Below are 17,255 nucleotides of genomic sequence, written 5' to 3'. Positions count from 1 at the left end.
ATATTTGTATTTGAACTGCAATAAAATGATGATTTTTTTTCCTCACATTTTTTATGAAGTGTTTTAATTAATGATTTAATTAATTTACGATGCAAATGTAACCCTTTAGATACCAGTTTTGATCGTATACCAGTAACTGCTTTTTTGAAAAAATACACTATAATTCAATATTCTAAAAACTATTTTGACTTTATTATTAGTATAATCAGTTGATCCATCTGAATAATAAATGAGGGACTGTTAACCTACAATATTTGTACCATAGACTTCCATTATAACCACATGTTTGTATCCCCTCCCCCCCTTTAAATTAAAGTGAAACAAAGATTTTGCACTAATTGTCCTCTGCATTTGACCCTAAATGTTAGTGGTGCCACGGCAATAACATTGGCTATAAAACACACATATAAAGCACAGCAAGGAAGAGCTACGAGCCGCTGCGACTGTGCGCGCCACCATCATCCTAGGGTGACACATGATTTACTCATGTAATCCATTTCTTTTGGTGTTTCAGATTTGGTTTACCAAAGTCTTTGGTTCACAAAAGTAGTGAAATATATGAATTACACTATAGGCCTATATGAATGTGTTATGTCTAAAATGAAAATGTGTAAATTAGAATTTTGAGTAAAATAGTTCCATCCCTCTACTTTCACCACAGAAAAGTTACATCAGGACTGTTTCATGACTTCATATTCCATACCAAGGTTCATGTGATGTGTACAAATACAAATTGAGCATTAGAACTTTATTTTTCAACCAACTATTTATAAGAAACTGTAAAATCTCAATATTTACAATATCAGAACTTTTTCAACCAACTATTCATTATAGATGTAAAGACAGGGGGAGCAGTGTAATGGTCTTTGTCTGTCTTCCAAGACAGTGGGTCTGGTTGCTGTGTAGGTGGGGGTGATGGTGTATGGGCTGCTGGTGGGAGGGAGGTAGGTGTGATTGTCCCGGGTTGATGCTGGTGGCTGTGGTGGAGGCCTTTGTACCTCGGTGTATCTTAATCTTGTGGCAGGCACAGATGGAGATGGAGGCCGCTGTAGTGATGCTGGTCCTCTGGTCCTTGATGGTGATGGCTCTGGTGAAGGCCCTTGATCTTGACCTGGGGGCAGGCACAGGTAGATGTTCTGGTTGCTCGATAAACACCGCCTGTGGGTCACTAGGCCCAGGCAGCTGTGAAATCTGAAAAAATGTAGGACAATAATTACTACCAAGTTCATTAAAATACAACTAAAAATAAAACGGGGAGGTGGGACAGGAGAGAGAGTCTCTCTGAGCGTAGCGGAGAGCGTTTGTTTAAAGTTTGCAAGTTTTTGAACCATTGTTGAAAATTCACTTTTCTCTGGGCGATAGTTTATGTCAGTGTGCATCACTTCACCGACTTTGTTTTTTTTTGGTGGTGTTGTTTGGTTGCACTGGTGAATTGTTTGTCTAATTGTTTGTCGAGCGGCTGCAGCTGCAGTCACGCCGCCAGGTATGGCGTTCCGTGGCAGCTGCGCTGGGTTAGAGAAGCTGACTCGCCAACACGCCATCAAGCTCTCTCCACCTGTCGGTGTGTCGGTGGAGGAGTGTGGTCTGGCTGTGGGGGCTGTGGTGGGGTATGGCAGAGTTAAATCTGCCTCCCGCATGAATAGTGCAGTGGTTATTTTTTTAGACTGCACGGAGAAAGCTAACCAGCTGGTGGAGAGCGGGCTAGTGATTAAAGGGACGCTGTTACCCGTGCTACCCCTTGGCACTCCAGCTAAAACAGTTATCTCAAATGTACCCCCGTTTCTGAGAAACGAGTTGTTGGAGAGAGAGCTGGCTCGACACGGGCAGCTTGTGTCTCCCATTAAGTTGATCCCCCTGGGCTGCAAATCCCCGCACCTCAAGCACGCTGTGTCTTTAGGAGACAGGTGTGGTCCTGAAAAAGGATGAAGAGGATCTGAATCTGGCTCTCAAGTTTAAAATTGATGATTTTGTGTATACTATAGGCCAACACACTCTCACTCCCTAAGCGTCCAATAGCGACGTTTGGTCAGTGTCCGTGGCGTCCAATTGTGACGCTCCTAGGCTCCTTCAGCGTCATAAAGAGACGCAAATAGCTTTCAACTGATTGCAATGTATTCCCATCTGCGTCGGGATTTGACGCTCATGGAAGCACGGCATTCGTTTATGTCGGCTGCCCTTAAAGGTAATGTGAGCGTCCATTCCCAGGAGTAAAGGATGGCAGAAGACACTACACTACCCAGAATCCCCAGCTATCGTTTGGACTACACCATGTGCTCTGTTTGACAAACCCCGTGATAGTCCTCAAGCTCTGTGATTGGAGAGTGTGCTCCGAGGGTTAAGCCGATTCTCGAACAGCACTTGAAATGGGATGGAACCACGGCAGACTGTCCAAAACTGGATTTGAACGGGTCCACCGCGTCCCCCCTCCCCCACCCCGTCCCCAGAACTACACATGCTGGCTATTCTGTTTCGCAACATGTTCTCTATGGCACGTCTCTACTGGGAGTTGTAGTTTTAAAAGACGTTTTCGTATTTCCCATAATAAGAAGTTGCCAGTATTAAACTGTGTACATCCCTGGAGGTTTAGGGGACAGGAAACACTCACATTTAAAACATATAATTAATAAATGGGTGAAAATTGCTTGTGCCCATTATGGGCAGTATTACTATATATACCCACATGCCAGCTAAGGTCAGAAGAGCTTTATTTAACAGCTGGTCTTATGTGTGTGACCCCTGTGATAACATTACATTACATTAATTGTTAAGCCTGAAACATGCACTTGTCAAGGTTCAGAGGCACATTGTGCAAATATGGCAGTAGCCATCGATCAGCTTAAGATAAGATATACTTTATTGATCCCAAGTTGGAACATTTGCGTTACATCAGCATGTGTAACAGTTAAATATGCAGTTGTGTTTATTTGAAAATCATTTAGTATAATCACATAAATTCTGTGTTTTATATTCAACAATTCTGTGTTCTTTATTTATTGATTGTTCAATACCTGACAAGGCCGGAGATGAAATATCTGCATACATCATAAGAGTATAATACATTATGTATAATATCAGTTTCAACATAGTTAACATTGCTGGAGGTATGCACAAATATTGATAGATGTCTTGTAATGCACTGTTGAGGAACCTGCAACCCAAGTTGTTCATTCAGTGCAGAACTACACCACAGTTGTAGGCCTATATGATATGACAATAAACCTTAGAACATCTTGAAATCTTGAAAGGGATGTGCAAAATAGTCATTACATACAGTCTTTCATTAACAATTAGTAGAGAATAACGAGTAATGAATATACTTTATAGGGATCGTATTAATATCTAATAATAAAAATATTGAAATTCAATAACATGCTTTAACCACCAGGTGTCCCTTTATATCAACTGTGCACCTTTATGGTGTAAATACAGTCTATCTACCAATTGGATCAAATATAAAAGTGAGCCGAATTAGTGTTGATACTGCAAGGAGACGTATTGTGTGAAAAGAAATGTAAGATGTTGTTCAATGGCTGATATATTTATGATCCACGTCACGTTTTCAGTTCCTCATGTTTGTCTTCTCATCAGGGCTCTATAAATACAGAACTACGGCAGATATGTAATATGTAATGCAGCCGAACCGTGTATTACAATGCCGGTATGTGATGACTTTCAAAGAGAAAAGCAAGCACACTCGGAATAAGGTATTATTATTATTTCGGTCTGTTTCCGGTATTTGTTAATGACGATGTGCTGTGAGATGTGAGACTGGAATTGCACAGGGGGAAATAACGTATCTTTAGATGCGGATTTTGTTAAACTAATATGTTTAGGCTGTGGACCAACACTATACATTGACGGGGAAGGGGGTAGCAATAAAGATAACACCATTAAACAGTTACACAACACAACAGAAATAATATCGATAGCAGCGTCCCTAGCAACCACCTTGGTAACAATGAAAACGTCGCGATTTCCTGAAGTAATCTTCGTAATAACTAGCAAACTAAAGATCATGTACATCCACTGCACACATAATCTGAAATAACAACTCATATTTCTCGCATCAAATGACATCAAAACGCATTTTAATGGCCAAACTAACTTTAAAATAGGCATTTTACAACTAGAATAAAACGAAGTTCGGCCATGTTTTCTTTTTCTGCAGGGAGACATTTGAAGATCACGTGACATAGACGCCAGCCATCGGAATGAATGGTGAAAAAAACGGGGTTTGTCAAACAGAGCACATGGTGTAGGCCAAATGATAGCTGGGGATTCTGGGTAGTGTAGTGTCTTCTGCCATCCTTTACTCAGAAAACATATTTGTTTCTCCGAATCGAAGGGGAAAAATACAAAAGCATTGTACACCATTTAAACCAATCAATGTTGTGTAATTAACAAGGATAATCTGGTGTTTTTTAGTCGATGAGTAGTGCAGATATCACTGTAAAATCAATCGACAGTAAGAGGAGTACTTACTTCCGGGTGTAAAATTCTCCGTTATCCAATGGGAATGGATGCTCACATTGCCTTTAAGGGCAGCCGGCATAAACGAATGCCGTGCTTCCATGAGCGTCAAATCCCGACGCAGATGGGAATACATTGCAATCAGTTGAAAGCTATTTGCGTCCCTTTATGACGCTGAAGGAGCCTAGGAGCGTCACAATTGGACGCCACGGACACTGACCAAACGTCGCTATTGGACGCTTAGGGAGTGAGAGTGTGTTGCATAGGCCTATGCAGTGTTGGGAAAGTTCACTTTCTACATGAACTAGTTCAGTTCACAGTTCACAAATTTTAAAATGAACTAGTTCAGTTCATAGTTCATAATTCAACATTTTGAACTAAAGTTCATGGTTTCAAAAATGAACTAATTTATAGTTTATAGTTATTTTTTCAATACGTTGCTGCGAGCTATTATTTGTCTCCTGTACGAAGTTAATGGGATTTGGGTGGTAGTGGATCTGTTTTGGCTCTTTTTTATTCGCCACTCGCACATACCGTGAAAGGCTAGTCGTGTGCTTATTCTCAATGTGGCGTTTAAGGTTTGTTGTCGACGTTGTCGATGTACGGACTTGCTTTTTCAAACCGGGCGGACACAGTTTACAGGCAAACGTTTGATTTTTTCCGTCTGAGTCAGTATTGACTTTAACGTAAAACTCTTTTAAATGCTCATACGCCGACGCCGTAGAGCAGGGGTGGGGAACCTTTTTCCTCTCAAGGGCCATTTCAATTTTTATAATATCCTCAGAGGGCCGTACAAGTTATTGACCTCTGCTTAAAAAAACTAAAATCACAGCCCATTCATTTCATTCTGTGCAAAGAAAAAGCAATCTCTTAATCCAGATATTTTACCATGACTCACGCAGTGGCGACTGGTCATTAGGGGCAGGTGAGTGTCAGCAGAAAGTATTAAAATAATGATTACAACAAAATGCAAAAAATAAATTAAAAAATATATAAAATATATTTTAAGATCATGTTTAATCATCTGATTCGTCTGTACATTGCTGTTTTAGTATGTGTTCTTCTAATTAGTGTCTACAGTGTGAGCCTATTGAGCTGTTTAGAGCCATGTGGGACAAAACCTGATCCTGCCCCTCCCTCTCACTGTCTAAGTGAACGGTGACTGTAAAAACTACACTGCGCATGCTCAGAGTATTTTCCTATTTAATGTGTGTGGCAAAAAATAATGACCATAGGGGCAAAGTGCTGCCATCCCCACCATACGTCATCTCACATAATTCAGAGCTGATTGGCTGTAAGTACGTGTACTGCGAAAAGTGTGGTGTGTGAAGAGGAGGAGAGAGAGCTGCAGTGAGGCGTCCTAGAACCAGGAAGTAAGCTGCGCATGGCTTCCCTCGACAAAAAAGCAACGAGATTTCTCCATAGGATTTTAGAAAATAGCTAAAAATAAGATCTGTGGGAAACGTAGCTGTTAGATAAATGTACGTTTTGTTCAGCCGGATAATATCCACATGTCTACCCTACTTTTATAATTTTCGAATCAAAAATCTATTGACTAGATTAGATTTATGATAGACTTTTGAAACTACAAGAAGATAAGGAGGACTTTTACAAAAAAGTAATAGAGATTTTTGTCCAGAAGGATAAGTAAATGGACTTCATCTTCATGTCAAGGTAAGACTGCAATTTTATTGAAAATGGGATCTTACTAAGAGAGAACAATTCAATATTTAAATGATAAAATAATTGGGTATCCTTCTGTTGAATTGTCTGTTTAAAAGTAATTGAAGCATCAGACAAAAAAAGCTTTTGAAAATAATATTATATTTTGATTTAATATATTTGTAAACCTGAAGAGTCAGTGCCAGTGCCTCACCATAGTAGAGATGGCAAATCCGGATAATTTTATGGACTCGGAGTCTTCTGAGTCAATCATTGAAGAGATCCGGATCATACGAGTCATTTGAGTCATTTGAGTCATATGAGTCAGCATGACCAAGACCGTAGAAATCCTACCGGTGAAACCGAAAAGTTGTTGCATTTAACCAGCATATTAAACTAACGTTACATTAACCTCCGCTACACAGTGTCTTTTGCTTTAATAAAACATGTGTGTGTGTGTGTGTGTGCATTTTAAAAAATAAGTGTTTTGCATTATATGTATATAGTTCTTTTAATATGTTCCTGTACTTAAGCTAATTTTGCACAATTGTGTTTTCATTTAATAATAATAATAATAATAATTGTATAATTACATTTTATATATTCTAACTGTTTTGAAATGTTCTATAATTTGTTTCTTTTTGTGTGCCATGTTCAAAATAAACGAGTTTCCAAGTAAGATCCGATTCCTTATTGGATATGCAGCTATTATTACAGGAGAGTCTCCTGTAATAATAGCTGCATTTCCTGAGGAGACTGTTGCACAACATGACCATTTTGTTAGAAGTCTACACTGAAACTTAATTTAGAGCCGGAAAAATCGCGGGATCCGTGAATCCAGGTCAATGATCGAGAGAGACCAGTAGCCTACGAGGACTCAGAGCCGTAACATATAGCAGGCAGCAGATCCAGAGATCCAGCAGACTAGTCCCCATGCACGAATCTACAGCAGACTCAGCCCCTCCTCCGGCTCGCACGGCTCCCGCGAGTCCCACGGCTCCCGCGAGTCCCACGGCTCCCTCGACGAGTCGCAGCAGACTCAGAGGTTTGCGGACTCACGGCTCACTCACGGCTCACGGCTCACTCACGGCTCCCGCGAGTCCAACGACTCACGGCTCACTCACGGCTCACGGGACTCTCGCGGGAGCCGGAGGAGGGGCTGAATTTGCTGTTGATTCGTGCATGGCAACGAGTCTGCTGGATCTCTGGATACAACAACGTTGTAATGTGATTGTACACGTTATAAAGAGAGTAAAGAGTGACGCAATTTATAGTTTTAATTGTTACGTCACATCAGGTGTAGGACTTAAAGGACTCGGGTTAATCGAGAGGGAGACTCGTCACGACCGGCTCATTACTAGGATCCGGGTTAATGATCCGGATGAATCATGACTCGCCCATCTCTACACCATAGTAGAGGACCTGGGTTAGATATGTATGCACTTAATTTAGGAAAGAATATCTCAACTGTTCTAGACTAATATGACCCCACTGAACAACTTGGGATGTGTGCCAAAATCTCTATCCGGGACGAAAAGCCCCAAAATTACCACGCCCTTTTTGAAATGACCACGCCCCTTTTCATCGGAAGTGCTACTTCCGATATAGCTGTATCTTCTAAACCGTTTGAGCTACAGATTTTCTGAGGTGCTCAACATTTTCAGAATGGCCATATCTAGGGGGAGGGGGGTATTAGAAATGTCTAATTTGATATTTTTCGAGAACATTCTGTCCACTTATTACCATACAACTACCCAAGTACAGGAAATTGAGTTATCCTCTCATGAATTATGTGCATACATGCCTATCTTAACTTAGGTCTTCTACTAATTAATATAACCATTGAATTATAAACTAACAAGACTGCTTTTGAGGTCCTCAACATTTTCATATTTTACTAGAAATGGCTAAAAACCGTTAATAGGTCAACTTACATACAACTACCGATACACACTGGAATGGCCATTATATTTATTAATTTAAACTTTCTGGACTTAGAGCAAAGTTAGAACATTTGTGTCATGTAGAGAGCTTAAATAAATTACCCAACAGCCAACAATACTTATTTAACACCACATTAGTACTGTTTATGTGTCACGTAAGCCAGGGTGAGGAACATGAAGAGTAAGACAACAGAGTCCAGGTCCCCGTATGAGGATGATGAGCAGTGCTCATTCAGTGATAGGGTTTTTACAACAATCACCTCCCTTGCATTTGCAGTACTTGCAACACTTGATCCCAGCTACCCCGCAGGGACACCCATTCTTGGGAGCACACTTGCCACATGTGCAGGGATCTGGCAGGCCTTCGGGTTTTGAGATCACAAACTCAGGGACTAATGAACTACCCAATCTTACAAAACCATAATTCTCGGCATTCATAATCGAGGTGGCGTCTCTAAATGGGGCTTGGACCCACAGCTGCTGTTGGTGATACCCTCTATGGATATGTTTTCTTGCATTAGTTGATGTGCAAGTGGTTCTCTAGAAGTCCATCTTGAGGGCATTGCTATCAAATGCAGCGAGTCGCAGGTCGTCAAATGTCTTCAGGTCTGTTGATGGTCTGAGACACTTGACCAAGAATGTCTCTGCCAGCTGTATTGCATTTTCTGTTAGCTGTGGACTGTCGACATTCAGGATCAGAGAGGAATTTTCTGGTTTGCGGACAGCATTCAGGGCTGCAAGTTTAGTTGATATCTTGCTGGTTGTATCGCACCCAGTCAGCGCATGGAGTGCTGGGAGACACTGTGAGCTCGTCTCCCAGCGCTAAGTAGATATCGTGGAGTGGTAATATTGATCTTCTCACTCCTGAGTTGCGGACGAGCCAGAGCTCTTTGAGACCAAGATCTCTCCAATTGACTGTGATGTGGTATAACAGGCACACAAAGACATCTGTGTCACCTGATGACAGCGTAATGGATGTAGGTCCTGACCGGTGGCTTAGAATGTCCTGCACATGGAACATCGTCAGCTTCCTCGTGTGTGCAGTTGAGCCGAGGGAATGGAGAAGCACACCCAGCTGACACCGTCCATTCCTGTGGTGATATACCAAGGTATGGTTTGGTACCTTGGTAATTGGTGGTGAGCCACTCAACATAGAATGCCTGGAGAGCAGTTTTGCTGATGGAAGACGACCAGAAGTTCTCTAACACCACTGGGACATTTTGGTCAAGGACAACCATTTCCTTTGACTTCCCTCTTCTCTACCTCTCTCCATTCTTGATGCTATCCTCTCTGTAAGTGTCGAAAACGATGTGGATCTCATCACAGTTGTGCCCAGCTTTGGTGACTATAGACGTCAAGGCAATAGCAAAGTTATGGAATGTTTTGACGGGCGGATCAAGCTTCTTTAAGGGGACCTTTCTCACCAAGGCCATGAAGTCGATAATGATGGCGTGGGTTTGTGGGGATGTTTCTGGACCTTTTTTATCTATTAGTGGTCGCAACTTCAGCAGCTCAGTCCCAAGCTGTGATTTGGCACTCTTCCTCAAGTAACCATCTTTGTCAACCAAGAAGAACGCAGAGTTGGTGATCTCATGCTGGAGTAGCTCCTCAACAGTGAAACCCCGGTGACACCCATACTCAATAAACATGAGAGCTTTGATTGTCTCATCTTCGATGTCTACTTTGGGAGCCAAATTCAAGGTGGTCTTAGGGGACGTAAACTTGATTTTGCTAATAGTTGAGTGTATCGATATCGACCTATTTTTGAGTCGCTCATCGATAAATTTAGCACAAGCAGCGCTGCCCTCCTTCATACAGCACAACAACTTGTCTATGTCTACGTTGGTCACAATTCCTCCAGTGAGAATATTCTTCAGCGCTACCTGGTCTTGTAGAGGACTGCATACCTTCAGGAGATACTCTGCTATGTCTTGCACCATCCCAACTATCTTAGTTGCAGTACTCGGATTGAAGTTGTGGTGAAGTGAGAGTTCTCCTTCTACATCATCCTTCATCTTCAGGAGGTCAACGTACTGGTCTTTCTTATGCTTGATAATACCCCACAGAGCTACCGCTTCCTTCTTCCTGGTGATACCAATTATCCCCCCACTCACTTTGGCAGGCCGGTTGTAGCACTGCTCTAGCGCCTGGTCAAACGGCACTCCACTACCTTTCTTGGTGGTGTTCACGACAAATCCACCATGCATGTAGGAGTCGTACAGTAGTGGGAACTTATCCTTCAGTTGATAGCAGTCCTGCAGGAATAATGGTGTCCACCGACAGTAGTTTGTTCTCCCAAAAAAGAAGAACAGTGAAGTTGCCCTCTCCATAGCACTGAGGTAGAGAATCCAATCTCCAGAGCGCAGAGAATTGGTCAGATCCCTAACTATTGGGTACAGGTCGAAAACGTATGTGTTCCAGTAATCAAAGGACTGGGACAGCGATGCCCTTTCCTTCAGGTAGACTTGAAAGGCTGCTTGGATGGTGTCAGCACGTTCCTTTGTCGTGTTCCATTCTTCGGCCGTGAGGTCTTTGGACTGGCAGTTGACCTGCAGTGCCTCTAGCTCCGTTCGTCTCTCAGGATATTTGGAGAGGAATGCTTCCAACATCATAGATGTGAGGACCTTGTGTATCATTGAATGGGCAGTGCGGGCCCTGGAATGAAAAAATTAAAGCTTGTCTTACCATTTCGCTGTACTTCAGTGAGATATTATCTCTGTTAAACTGGATGGATAAGTCTTTCTCTCATACTCTCTCCAGCTTTTAGCACTGGTGCTATGAATACACAAAAAGCAGTTAGTTTTATATAATTCAATGGTTATATTAATTAGTAGAAGACCTAAGTTAAGATAGGCATGTATGCACATAATTCATGAGAGGATAACTCAATTTCCAGTACTTGGGTAGTTGTATGGTAATAAGTGGACCGAATGTTCTCGTAAAATATCAAATTAGAAATTTCTAATACCCCCCTCCCCCTAGATATGGCCATTCTGAACATTTTGAGCACCTCAGAAAATCTGTAGCTCAAACGGTTTAGAAGATATAGCTATATCGGAAGTAGCACTTCAGATGAAAAGGGGCGTGGTCATTTCAAAAAGGGCGTGGTCATTTTGGGGCTTTTCGTCCCGGATAGAGATTTTGGCACACATCCCAAGTTGTTCAGTGGGGTCATATTAGTCTAGAACAATTGAGATATTCTCTCCTAAATTAAGTGCATACATATCTAACCCAGGTCCTAGACTACCAGCCATGAACCTCTCTGCAGAAGCTTATATATAGACATCTGAGTTTTTTGTGCCCCACCACTTTTGTACATATAGAAACGCCACTGGACTCACGCATGCATGCACGCACATGCAGGGTGTGGCGTGACCACCAAAACAGAAAGAGATGGACACAAGATGTGTGCAAATGTATTTAGTTTCCTATCCATGTGAACATGATTTAAGTGGGGGGGGGACCTAACCTCCTCTAGGGGGGTCCGGGGGGCATGCTCCCCTGGGAAGATTACATGTTGAAGTTAAAAGCATCAATCTGGTCCACTTTGAGAGCAACATTAGGAGATCTATGGACACATCTCTCAACACCCAGATGAAACACAACTGTAAGCAGATTTTCTTTTAATTTATGGATATTTGACAAATCACTCCCCTTTCAAACTGTATTCTTCTTTATTAATAACTGTCATATAGTATTTTATACCTGTTTACTTTATTCTCTTATTTTTTTTATAACTATAATGATCATATAAAGATGTGCCTTTACCTCACTGGTTGTAGACAAAGCTTCTTATATTCGTTAGCATAGCTAGCTAACCAGATGCTAATGATAACAACAAAGTTATTGACTGTATGACAGATGAGCAGATCGCCACTGGGCTTTCAACTAAAGACACAGACACGCAGAAACTGCGGCATGTGTATGGACTTATCGGTACTGCAATTTCTGAAGTGCTGGAGTGGCGTTCTGGTGCTTTCCGTCAGAACTGCACCCCTGTCAGTTAGTGATGGGTCGTTCGCGAACGATTCGTTCTTTTTGAACGAATCTTTGAAGTGAACGAGATGAACTGATTCCTCCCACAAAACGATTTGTTTGTTTGAGTCGCTGCTAAAGAGAAGCTGTTCGCGAACGACGAACTTAAAGAACTGGCGGAAACAGTTCAGAACTGTTTCCTACAGTGTACTGTAATCAGAGACCTCTCACCTGAGCTCCGACACACACACACACACACACACACACACACACACACACACACACACACACACACACACATACACACACACACACACACACACACACACACACACACACACACACACACACACACACACACACACACACACACACACACACACACACACACACACACACACACACACACACACACACACACACACACACACACACACACACCAACCTGCCCGCAATAAAGAGGACGGATACCTGAACCGTAGCGTCCAGCTAGCTTAGCGATAAATACACACATCGTTGTATTCTCCTCCCCCTGTCGGCCCTAAAAGCTTCAGATGGTGGATACCTGAGCTCCATAGCGTCCCGCTAATGTGAAACACACACACACAGCGTTAGCGAGACATTCTCCTCCCCTGTCGGCACTAAAAGCTTCAGAGGGCGGATAGCTGGGCTCCGTAGCGTCCAGCTAGCTTAGCCGCTAGCTTAGCGATAAATACACACATCGTTGTATTCTCCTCCCCCTGTCGGCACTAAAAGCTTCAGATGGCGGATACCTGAGCTCCATAGCGTTGCACTAATGTGAAACACACACAGCGTCCCTGCTGAAAAAACCAGCATGGACCAGCATGGTGTTGACCAGCATGGACCAGCCTATGTTGTGTTTTGGTCACCAGCATGGTCTACCAGCATGATCTACCAGCATGGACCAGCATGGACCAGCATGGACCACCAGCATGGACCATCATGGACCAGCATGATCTGGTCCATGCTGGTAGATCATGCTGGTCCATGCTGGTCCATGATGGTGGTCCATGCTGGTGGTCCATGCTGGTGACCAAAACACAACATAGGCTGGTCCATGCTGGTAGATCATGCTGGTCCATGCTGGTCCATGCTGGTGGTCCATGCTGGTGACCAAAACACAGGCTGGTCCAGGCTGGTCCATGCTGGTGGACCATGCTGGTGACCAAAACACAACATAGGCTGGTCCATGCTGGTAGATCATGCTGGTCCATGCTGGTCCATGCTGGTGGTCCATGCTGGTGACCAAAACACAGGCTGGTCCATGCTGGTCCATGCTGGTGGACCATGCTGGTGACCAAAACACAACATAGGCTGGTCCATGCTGGATTTTTCAGCAGACCAGAATTGATCTATCACCAGCTTATGTTAGTATTAAATATACAATGTATTCTGGTAACTATCAAAATAAAGACATAGTGTTCATAACAGTATTTTTATTTAATCAATTATACATTAACAATACAATAATATTACAAAAAAAACCTACATCTAAATAAAAATATCATCTATAATAGATGCATTATTTAGAAATAACAAATATAATTCAAAATGTAAATAGCAACAAAGAAATTATAAAAAAGAAATGTTCAAAGTATTTTTTTTCTTTTTCTTGTTAATATCCATTATCTTCTCTGTTATGTATCTTCCGGTCTTTGCCAATCCGGCCAGCATTTATTGGTCTTTCTCGTACAGCCACTGCTTGAAGCAAACTGAAAATAAGAAACAACAATGTTTTAACAAATCGTATTAAATTATGTGATGACAGAACTGTAAACAGAATAGTTATTAACTTTCTTCCTTTACTTGGCATTCTTCAAAAATACACAGATTGCAGCACATCGTTTCACGTCTTTGTAGAGCCTTTCTCAGCAGTAGAGTAATGTGTTGGCGAACCTTTGTTTCCTCCTGACAGATCACTTAAAGGTATACTCAATTCAATTCAATAGCTTTATTAGCATGACCTCAGTTACATATAGTATTACCAAAGCTCTGTATAGTTGCAACATCTATACAATATATATATATATATATATACATTATATATACTCCCCCTTGTGGCCAAAGGGGGACACAACTCTTGCCTTCAGATGTATGCTTGAGTGCAGGAAATGTAGCTCAGTGACTTTTGTCAACTAAACATAAAACAATACATATTTTAGTAAACGGGACATTATAATCTCTGCACATTAACTCTATAATTGCCTCTGCCATGGTGCCAAAATGAAATGAAATAAACAATATATAAACCATAAACAAATACAGAAAGTCGTGTTCACTGCAGCGATCTATTTCACACACAAAACTATGTAAGATCGAAAATAAATGTTGTAGTCTTTTTGCATATTAGAAACAGAGTTGGCGACAGTAAGACTGCGATATAATGTTTATGTAGCAATAATACATATGACATCTATTTTTGTAACGTCTCCATTACCGATAAAAAGATTGTTAACGTTGGACCTTAACGGTACCACGGTCTTTAATAATTCAGCCCCGGGGCCCGTTAATACTGGGGCTCGGTACCCATCCCTAGTTTTAATTATTACATCATCAATATTACATTTCAAATAACCAAGAACTTGGTATCTCACAAAGAGCAAGTGGCTAGTGCTGCTAAGAACATACCTTTCAAAACTGATAGCTTCTGTGGGGTTAGAGGCTGCCTGGTGGTCTTGGTGGTGGGGCATTCCTTTCCAGTCAGGCTCCTTTCCCCTAAGGTGTCGGTGCTCCAAAACGCCACAGCCAACTCCTTCACGAACATGGAGTCCCTTGTGTTGTTTTTTATTTTTGCCCAGACCTCTGGACGCACTGGAATCTCCCCTTGCAAGTCAATGACAACAATCTGAAACATAAAATGTGTAGTAGCCTATACATAAAAGCTAGACACCAATATGAGACTGAGGAGCAAAAATAAAAAAGCTCCACTATGGAAATAATATATACCTTCCCATGTGGCTCGCTCTTTGAAGGGGAATTATTGGGGTGTGTGGGTGTCCAGGGTGCAGGCTCACGCTGTTCAGGTATCTCAGATTGTTCTTCTACAGAATGTGAATAAGACAAAGAAAGGACAAAAACATTTCATCAATAGTATCAATTCATATGTGTATATCTCGATGGGCTGATTGTTTACACATTTCACTGCCATCTTGTCTGTTTCTTTTATTGTAGTTGCTGATGAAAGTTAAAATGCAAAATCGATCCAAGACTGTCATTATTATTTGCTTGCAATTTAAAAACAAATGTACTTACTTTGTGAAAATACCTGGTTTCATATTTTATCCAAATTAATGTTTAGATTTGCTGTCCTGTAGGTGGTGACTTCCCCTTCCAGCTCAGCTTTGGAATCCTCCAATGTAGCAGATCTTTATAATGTAATGAAAAATACAATGATCAACAAAACAGCCTTTTAGCCTACCAGCAGTCACATCTGTTATTAAATGTACCTTCTGTATTAACCGTCTAAAGATAAGTTCCTGTTGTAATTGTGCAGCTGTATTATCTGGGAAATAGAAGAATCGGGTAAGGATTCGGTATTGGCAGACAATCAATATCAAATTACTCGGATCGTTATAAGCATCAGCATTTGATCACCTTTGTCTACTTGCAGCTCAAATACAAAGATAACTCCACTCCTCTCCTACCACTGCTTACCTCTAATAAGCCTTGGTAGAACTAGTCATAGGGTCCAGGACTGACTGAAGACATGTGGAACAGAGTCCCATACAGGCATGGTTCCATGTACAGGAAACTGGAACTTTGAACAGGTGTTTTCATCTTTTCTGCCTGAAGATTCACAAGTTCTTGATCAGGTGTTTGAAGTGGGCTGGCATGATCCTTTCTGCAGCAAAACAAAGAAAACATTATTAATAATAGCAATGATGGTAACAACAATAATATTAGTATAACTATGTATATAGCACTTACACAATTGCAAAGTGATTCTCACTACAAAAATAAAGAACAAAACAATATCATCAATACAAAAAATAAGCATTAAAGACGATCAGAGACAAACATCCTCTTAAGTAAAAGACCAAATCATGTCAAGCTTTACATCTTTCAGTCTTTACAATGCACTGTTGGAAATTACCTTCCAAATGCTAAATTCAAACTCAAAAATAACTGGGTAGCAAATTGCTTTACCTGATAGAACATGTTCCACACGGAGCAGCAACCATCCGGATGGGCCTTTTGCTGCATATCATCTCCTCCCTCTCCACTGTTTCCAGTAGATCTCTGCTGCCTCTTTCCAATAAAACTGAAATGCCCCAAAAAAAATCATATTTAAAAAGTTAAAAACAATAAATTCTGGCATTAACATGGATTTGAATCTCACCTTTTTCCTGGAAGGCCAGGAAGTGGTTCCCTTTAAGTCCACAACCAGTCTTCTCTTTCTTTCATCCTCCGAAAATCTCCCAGCATGCACCAGGAAGAAGAAGAAGAAGAAGAATTTTTCAGAACATTTTCCTTAAAAATAAGAAAAACATACCGATTTCTTTTTTAGAGCATCCATTTCTGTGGATGTCCCTTCACAATGATCAAATCAAAACATCTTCTTGGATCCTTGGAACTCTGATTCGTTTTGGAGGATTTGAAGTTGAGTCCTGAATCTCTTGGGTTTCTGTCAAAAGGTAAGTGTAAGTGAAGCTAACGTTAATGTTTAATGTCCATGGTAATGATTTTACCTTACTTTAATTTCGGTAGTTTATATAAATAATTAAATATATATATGGCTTATGAAGTCTGCATACTCTAACCGTTAGAGTAAGCCATCTTAATGTACCATCTTAATGTACCAGTACCAGTAACTAATATATTATATATATATATAATATATATTCATTACTGGTTCTCCAACTAGCAATTGCTAGTTGGAGAACCATTACCTTAACGCTAACATTTTAGACAAAACTCATAACAAATGTAACTAGCATATCTTAGTTGGTCATTTAGGCAAACATTTTTTTCTGTGCAAAATGAATATTGCCATACAGGAATGAAAAGTCAATAAATAAACATGTTGTTAAAACTCACACGTTTTTGTTGTTTGTCACAAAGCGTGCACCGCCCACTTTCAATATGGCCCATACAGCTACATTTTAAACGAGCTCCCTCCCAAAATAAGATTCCAGAATGTAATGCTTACAGGTCTTTGGTTTGGTTCTTTATATGATCATTATA

The 17,255-nt window shown here is 41.1% G+C and overlaps 1 long non-coding RNA gene across 5 annotated transcripts; it reads right to left on the bottom strand.

Moving 5' to 3' along the window:
- Positions 1-13,664: 13,664 nt before the first annotated feature.
- LOC117448611 (uncharacterized) lies at positions 13,665-16,821 on the bottom strand. 5 transcript variants are annotated; one of them, XR_011643331.1, is made up of 9 exons: positions 16,411-16,821; positions 16,218-16,332; positions 15,999-16,019; positions 15,726-15,912; positions 15,518-15,573; positions 15,324-15,436; positions 15,018-15,112; positions 14,700-14,916; positions 13,665-13,783 (listed from the first exon to the last, which is right to left on the bottom strand). It is a non-coding gene; the product is annotated as an uncharacterized lncRNA (long non-coding RNA). The 5 variants fall into 5 exon arrangements; XR_004552347.2 differs by lacking the exon at positions 15,999-16,019; XR_011643330.1 differs by lacking the exon at positions 15,999-16,019 and having other exon boundaries at positions 16,218-16,313.
- Positions 16,822-17,255: the final 434 nt, after the last annotated feature.

The sequence above is a fragment of the Pseudochaenichthys georgianus genome, chromosome 6 (assembly GCF_902827115.2).
Source record: "Pseudochaenichthys georgianus chromosome 6, fPseGeo1.2, whole genome shotgun sequence".
NCBI lineage: Eukaryota > Metazoa > Chordata > Actinopteri > Perciformes > Channichthyidae > Pseudochaenichthys > Pseudochaenichthys georgianus.
Note: the sequence above shows the minus strand (reverse complement) of the source record. Positions and strands in the feature narration are given on the sequence as shown.